We start from the raw sequence: 8360 nt of genomic DNA on the forward strand, positions 1-8360 counted from the left end.
ATGAGAAGAAGCTTTATTATATACATATATATAACCTTAGAGAGAGGTTGGGATGGGACGGGATCGAATCCCACCATCGCCACCCCCTCTCTAATAATTCATATCGCTCCGCTCATTCCTATTGGACGGGCAAGCAAAGGGAAAGTTAAAAAGGAAATAAAAAGAAAGAAGGAAGGAGAGATACATATAAAGACAAGTGTGGGTGTGTTGTTGTGTAAGGAAAGACGTCTAGATAGGGACTTTTACCACTGCCCCCCCCCTACACACAGATTAACTTTTCCTTTATTTTGTCCGGCCCCGTGTGAACGCGGACATCGCGCAGCCGCGCGGGGGCATTTCATTGGCCGATCTCTTTGGGCGAGCACGCGCCGTACGTACGTACGTGTGGCCATGCCCATCTCCCCTCTCGCACGTGCCCCCTCTCCCCACATTGCACACACCACGAGCAACCCCCCCCCCCCCCCCAAAAAAAATTAATTACTTTGCTTTATCACTCGTCTTCTCATTATCGGAAAAAACAAAAAGCCATTCCATTCTCTCTCTCTCTCTCTCTCTCTTTTCACTTTTTATTTATTTTCTATATATATTTTTTATAAAAAATTTCCTATTCTCTAATTTTTTTATTTTCTATTCTTTATTCTCACTTTTTATTTCTTTTTATTTGCTATTATTCATCATTATTATTATTTTCATGACCCCCCCTCCTTCCCCCTTTTTTCCGAATTTCCCCGAGCCTCCAAATTTTTATTTTTATTTTTATTTTTTTTTGCGCCTCCTGTGGTTTATTTTCCTTTTTAATAATATAACAACCCCATAAAAAAGCTTAATTTATTTTATTTTACTTTTATTTATTTATTTTCGAGCCTCTGTTTTATTTATTTATTTTAATCTGGTCCTTTCTGGTTAAAAAAAAAACCCACAACAATAATGATAATAATAATAATAATAATACATAATGAAAACAAGCGATCCTTTTCGCTCCTTTAATTAATAATCCAATCCCCTCGTCGGCTTTTTTGCTTTTTTCTTTTCTTTTTTGCTTTTCTTTTTCTGCCTCGAAGCCCGAGCGCAAAATACCTACCTTACCTATAACACTCATCCGCCGCTTCGTCTTCTTCTTCCTCTCTCTCTCTCTCTCTCTCTCTCTCTCTTCTCAAGAGGAGCCCCCCAAATTTATTTATTTTTACTGAACTTAAAAAAATAAGCTGCCTTTTCCATGTGTTCATATTCTTTTTTCTGTTCTATTCTAATATGTACATATAAATAAATAATTAAAGGTTGGCATCGATCTGGGTGTTTTATCTTCTCATGATTTAAAAACACACCCCCCTAACTACACTATTCCCCGCCCCTTCCTTTTCCATTCCTCCCCCGCCCCTTTTGCTTTTTGCTTTTTTTGCTTTTACAACTCACGATAAGGAAAGAGGAACTACTTTTCAAAATCTCTCTCTCTCTCTATCTCTCATTGTCGAACTTTAAAGGAAGTGCTTTTCATTCCTTCTTCTTTTTTATTTATGTGCCCCCCCCCCCACCACCACCACCACCACCACCACCATGGTCCCATGTCTCTTTTGGCTTGTTTTTTTGTTCTTTCGGGGGACACACGTGAGCGTGCGATTCATCTTCCCTTCGTTGGTCCACCTAAGGCACATAGTCAATTAATCAATCGCACATCACGAGCTCAAGCTCAATTAAAAAACCGCATGATTTTATTCGGAAGCCAAATGTTTAGCTTATCCCCCCCCCCCCCAACTAAACCAATCATCAATGTGCCTCTTAACATACATATATGCTCATTCCTCACCGAAAGTCGTCCTTGCTCCCATGTACAAAATGTTCAATGCTCTTCCTCAAATATAATTATAAAACATTAGCCGCATCGAACAAATTACCCACATTCATTCATTCAATATGTTAAATACTCCTCTGTTTTTGTTCAAGGAGATCCTTAAGTTTTTATAAACCCATTGCTGCCAAAAATCTTCGATATGATCATGTTGTGTCCTTGCATGAGGTTGCAACGCAAATTGTTGCTCCCTGACGCGATGGAAAATGCCATCAACCAACCAACCTCCACCCTAGTAAACCCTCCAATTAATATTTTTTTACTTGAAAGAGAGCGCAATATGTTTGAATTTGTTGAGGAGTTCCATTGAAGCAAAGTATATATGTATGATCACGTTTTGTGTGTTTCTATGTCATGTGCTACCTTTGAGTCAGCGCCTCCTAGAGCATTGTCCCAAATAACTTATTCTTCTGCAACATTGTCTCTAATCTAGGCATCATGAATTGGGAATAATAAACAATAGTAGAAGTTTTCCCAACCCACGATGACAAACAGTACTCATTTGTGAAGCGTTCTAACATGGAAGTCTTATTTATGTTAAGGCATCAAGATTCAAGATTGCAAGTGGAGTTAAGAGTGCATTCCCTGCATCCATGAGAGTTTGTGATTGTAACAACCACCATAGTTGTATGTTGGTGTATCCCTTAATGTTCTCGAATATCAAAAGTTGTACCTAAAGCTAAGGATGAATTTAATCATGGTTAGGCATGAGCTCATCCAGATGCTTTTCTTTTTTGCTAAAATTTAGGAACTGGTAATTGCTCGATTTGAGTTGAGTTTAACCATGAAATTGTTGTTTAATTGCTTAATGGCTTAACCGGTTCAGTTGAATGCAAGTAAAAAAAATTGCAAAGAGTTTAGTTTGAGCATTTATCGGTCTAACGACTTCAGAATTAGAATTGGATTTTATAAACGTTGGTTCATGGCTTAAACATCCATCTTGAGAAAGCTGTCAAATGTTATACATTGCTCGAGTGATAACTCTACATTAGCTAATGGGCTTTGCTTCGACAACTTTCCATCACTCGTACAAAGGAGGAATGTGTACCACAAATGTTCTAACTTGTGATAAAGCTCGTAACTTCTAATGATTTGGGATTTATCAAATCACCAGGATGGTCTAGGTTGTATGACCTTGGTTGGGCTCAATTGTAACATGGGACTGTGATGGGGACAATAGCTTCATTGAGCCTAGCTCAAAATGTTCATTATGTTCATGTGTGAGGGATTGCATTAGCTATATAGTCAGGTGAGAGTAAAATTTTGAATGTCACAATATGTTTATGTGCACCTTCTTGTTGTAGAAAATGTTGAAGAGTTAGTGGCATCTAAAATTAATAACGAGCTCATGAGAGAGAGAGAATGCTTAAATATTGTCGACAAGTTTAGGTGAAATAACGTACATCAATCATTTTTCATGTATTTCAAAGCCTTGTAATTCTCCCGTGCCTCCCGAGAGCCATTGTCTCAAAGAACCTATTCTTGTCCAACATATTCCCCTTTTTTCATGTCTCACCAAATATAAGCAAAATAAGTTATTTGGCTAAAAAACAACATTAATTTAATATAACATTACAAGGATAAAAATGAAGATCACTACACATTTGTAAATCAATCTTAAATGGAAGTCTTATGTTAATGTTTGAAGATTGACATTTGCAAGCCCAAGAAATCATATTCCACACCGCTATGAGAATTTGTGCTCTTGCCAACAACCGTCCTATTGAGTAGTTGTATATTCATCAATGCTCTAGTATGATAAGATATCATACTAATCCCTAGGCACCAAAGCCTAAAGATGAAATTTAATTGTAGTTAACAACCATAGTAGGTGGGCAATACATGAATTTTCAACAACGATTCGAGACTAGAAATGCATGCAAGAACAAGCATCGAGAAAACATGAAAACGTGTGCTTCTACACACTACTATAAAATACAAGCAAAGACCAATAGAGCATTTGTTAAGGTTTGGTCTACAATACACACTTCATACTATATCAAGGGTTGCTTGCTACGTCTACCCAATATCCACCTAGGGAAAAAGTTACTGTGTAGTTCACTAGCTCTATTGGTAAAATATACATGTATGGTGGTATATGCAAATAAACTAACATTGCTAATTACCACATAGTTTACTAGCTCATGTGCAGTGTGCTATACACCAATAAACTAACACCGCTTATTACCACATGGTTTACTAGCTGGGTTGGTACATATACTTTGTGGGGTCAAAAACGTCACCAAAGGGTAAATGACAATCATCTAGCAATGCTCATTAAGTTTCTCTTTTCTCATTTTCATATGCGTTCTAAAAGAAAGCATCTCTTAATATATTTTACATCTATTGTTTTTTTTGCTATTGTTAATTACTCACGACTGTGAGGATAATTGTAGTGAATATAATTACCACTTTTATAAATTTACAGAGCAATATGAGAGTTTTGGTATTATTTTATTCTATCGCACATATGTTTAATGTATTGACACTAGCCTGTCTTCTCATGGCAATTGAATGGTATTCTTGACGCCACACAAATAATGCACGTTGCTTTTATAATTAGATTTATGCGTGCTTTCTTGCTAATAACTTTACAATTATCACTTTGTTGGTGCCATGGAACTTAAAAAACAAAATTTCCAGTATAAATTTGAGATTTGAAAAGCTACATCACAGAGGTAAAACGATAAATTGTCACATATCATTCCTCTCGTAATAAAACAAACACACATACTCACTTGATTCTTAATGATGCCTACCACTAGAAGAAGCTTGTAAATGGGGATGCATTCCCATACGTGACATTGTAAAAGATAAAAATTTGTCTAAAACCTAGTTTCTTCATCAACTCCTATGCACACTTTCGTTGTGTGTGTGTTTCCTCCTAGTACGATTATAAATTATTCATGTACACTCTTTTTACAAATATTCATCTCACCCGCCACGTGATCATGTCCCCTCATGTGTGCAAGAAAGATTTTCTGTTCTTTCTTACAAAAGTTAGTTTTTTTCAATTGTATTCAATGTCCCTTCCAACATTTGTTTCATCATTGTTCCTCCTCACATTTAAACTCCTTTTGGAGAGACCAATATTCTCTCTCTCTTTTTGCTTATAACGTTATCTTCTTCAACTGTTATGTATTTTGCTTTCCCCCTCAGTTTGTTTTGCAAACCACATACTTCACCACAAAGTCTTGAGGTTTATATAGTTCCATGACAAAGTTTTTAAGGAAAATAAGCCCATGAATGTATTGGTGACAATTCTTGCAAACTTCTAAAGTCTGTGATATAACCTACAGTGACCATGATCACTCACATCGTGTTCAAGAATGCATTACCTTGCTATGCTATATTTTTGAAATGTTGTTTTATGGGAAAATAATCAAGTTGTAAAGCCCTATTACTAGGAATAAAGTACTAATTTCTCTGATCCACAATATTGTGTTAGTTTAAATGATCCACATCAAAGGACACCAAAATCCTGAAGCCCTTTTATAATCTACATAAAAATGTGACCACCCTTTTGAACTTGCCTGTAAAGAATCAGATATGATTATGTGCAATGGAAGAGATATGGGTTATGTGTGTGTGTTTGTGGAAAGAGGAGAGGTGAGGAAACAAACACAAGATAGATAAAAGAAATGAAGTACTCAAGAAGATGTATATTAACAAGGAGGATATCAAGTACAAAAATGTAGCATTACAAGGGAGAATAACCGACCCTTTATAAAGTAGGAGGAGGGTGCTTTATATAAGTTCGCCCTCTCTCTTCATTAAGTTACTAAAACACCCATTCTCTCTCTAAAGCTATAGAAGCTCATGGGTCATGGGGAATGTGGAAACTCATTAGTTATGTGTAATAGAATATGATTCTATGACATTTAGTTAATGTGTAGAAAGTAGTGGTGACTTTTGACCTTTGAATGTTCATACATTCTCAAAAGGTGTGTTCACACACTAGACTAGGTTGAACTTGATTCTCAACACACCCCCTCAAGCTCAACTTTGTACGGATTTCGACTTTCAGCCTTCCTATGGTGTCCATCTGAACTGATGTCCGCTTCAGCTGGTATCCGCTTCGGATGGTATTTGGTTCTCTCTTGTACTCCCCCTCAAGCTTAGCAAGTCAGGGATTGTCAATCCAAGGTTTGACATGAATTGCCGAAGCTTGTTTGTTATGGGCATGACCATTTAATATCTTGTGGTGAGAATTTACCGTAGTATTCTATACACGTGGATAAGTGTGAGGGTTAAACGAGAGTGTAAAGAAGGGGAGGATTACTTTTAATCCTCGGGATTGAGACAACCCATTAGGTCAAGTGTGAACTTGCCTGGGGCCTTGGGTATCGCTATAAATAAGAGGCCTAGCTACCCTCATTTGATCATCTTTTGACTACATCGAGACTCTGCTCTTGTGGTGGGTCAACTCTTGTAGTGAGCGCGCCAGCACCAGGTACGACTCGACGCCATGACGGTGGTATGGGACACCGATTGAGGCTCGAGTCCGTCTCGATCCCTTCGCTTGGGGGTGGTCGAGTGGATCGACACCCTTCTTTCTCTTTCTCCTTTCTATCTATCATTACTTTATCCTTATCTTAAGCTTACTTTAGTACCTAGATCTCTAATATTTGGTATCAGAGCTATGTACTAATGTTTCTTTGTTTGTCTTTTGTCTTTTGATTGATGGTGATCGATCGATGTGCGGTCGGCCTTGATCCAGACAACGATCAACAAAGAACTTCGGTAACTCTTTCCGTATTTTTTTTTTTCTATTCTCTCTTCTCCCATCTAATCATGGGTTTAGTTTATATGTCATTTTTTTTCATTAAGTCAATGATGTTGTAGTGGTCTTTAATTGATGATCTAAAACGTTTACATATGTGCACGAGGTCAATACCTCGTTTGACATATAAATAATATGTGATGAGTGTCGTATGCGTATGAGGTTAATACCTCAATTACGTATTACGTTCACGAACATATGTTACGTTTGCGTATGAGTTTAATACCTTGATTTGTTGTAATGGATATGCGTTTGGTCTCGTATGCGTAAGAGGTCAATACCTCAATTGCGTATTACGATGATCTCTTATTTGTGGATGTTTTGTGTGCGTAGAGGTATATACCTCGATTACGTATCTTGAGCACATAATTTGTGGCTATTTAATATAACGATATGTTTAATATAGGCATATGTGGTCATGTATATACGTATTTGATCGTATATATGTGATAAGTAAACATATGTGTATATTCGTTATTACGTGATTATATCGAAAGTTGTCCTTGTCGGGAAAAGGATGTTGGTGGCCGTCCTCACATTTTTGTGAGAATGGTGTTGTCACCATCCCCTTTTCAACAATTTTTGATTGTTGACAACCCCGTTGATGACCTCGATTTCGTTATGTAAAGAAACGCCTATAGCCATAATGATGTTGAGTACGTAGGGCTTGACCCACTTCAAGTGAGGTCGCTCCAATGACACACGTATCCAACATCCCTCCCTCGTTACATGGATACGATGCCACCATGAGCTCGTTCTTACGAGAGGCATTCGTAATGACGTGACCTTGTGATGGGCCACGTGGGCCTACTACGAAACGAGGGCTCATTTGGCTTGACCATTAGGTTGCACTTTGGCATATGCCATCGTAATTACGAGACATGAGGTTAGGTAACGTACCAACATAGTTTTGGTAAATGAGGGCGAAATAAGGACCCTTGACATATATGTTCTTTTAAAAAATCAAATGCCTCGCATATCTCTTATACGCATCAAACATTAAGCATTCGAGAAGAGCAACTTACTTGGTTGGCTCAAGTGTTTAATGTATTTGTTCTCGAGGTCTTGAGTTCAAATATGACCAAGACCATACAACATCCTTGATACAATGACTATAACACATGTTTAGACTTAAGGTCTAAGTGCACCTCGGGGTCCTCGTAATAGGACTTAAAGAGCCGAAACCACATATGTGGGCAAAGAAACATAGTTTATTGTTAACATTTTTTTCGTGTATAAACTACTCATGATGCGAACATACATGGTTGAGCCTCAGGGAGCCGCCATGAAAAAATCGATATAGAGATCAGGGAAAGACATTAAATTGTCACCCCCATGGTTTTTAAAACACCTTTGTGTTACCATAGTAACCTAATCTTGAACCTCATCTCATACGTCTAGAGGGGTATTGACGTGAGATCATGATATCGGTTAATGTTTGCCCATGATATATTTACATCACGATATGATGTTATGACTATCTCTCTGACCTTATCCTATTTCTTTTCCAGAAATAATCTTTAATGGCTCAAATTAACGACCCGATGTCATCCGCTCAAGCGGAAGGAACTCAAGGGAATACTCCTGGACAAATGTCCACTGAGATGTATTTGGCACAAATAAGCCAATACCTTAGTTTCACCGCTCAACAAATGACCGAACTTCGGCAATCTCAAAGTGCTCTTGAGGCACGTGTCATTAGTCTACAACGTGAGACTAATAGACCTGATG

The sequence above is a fragment of the Azolla caroliniana genome, unplaced genomic scaffold, assembly GCF_043228905.1.
Source record: "Azolla caroliniana isolate FFs.n. ecotype wild unplaced genomic scaffold, voAzoCaro1.0.p SCAF_5, whole genome shotgun sequence".
In the NCBI taxonomy this organism is placed as follows: Eukaryota; Viridiplantae; Streptophyta; class Polypodiopsida; order Salviniales; family Salviniaceae; genus Azolla; species Azolla caroliniana.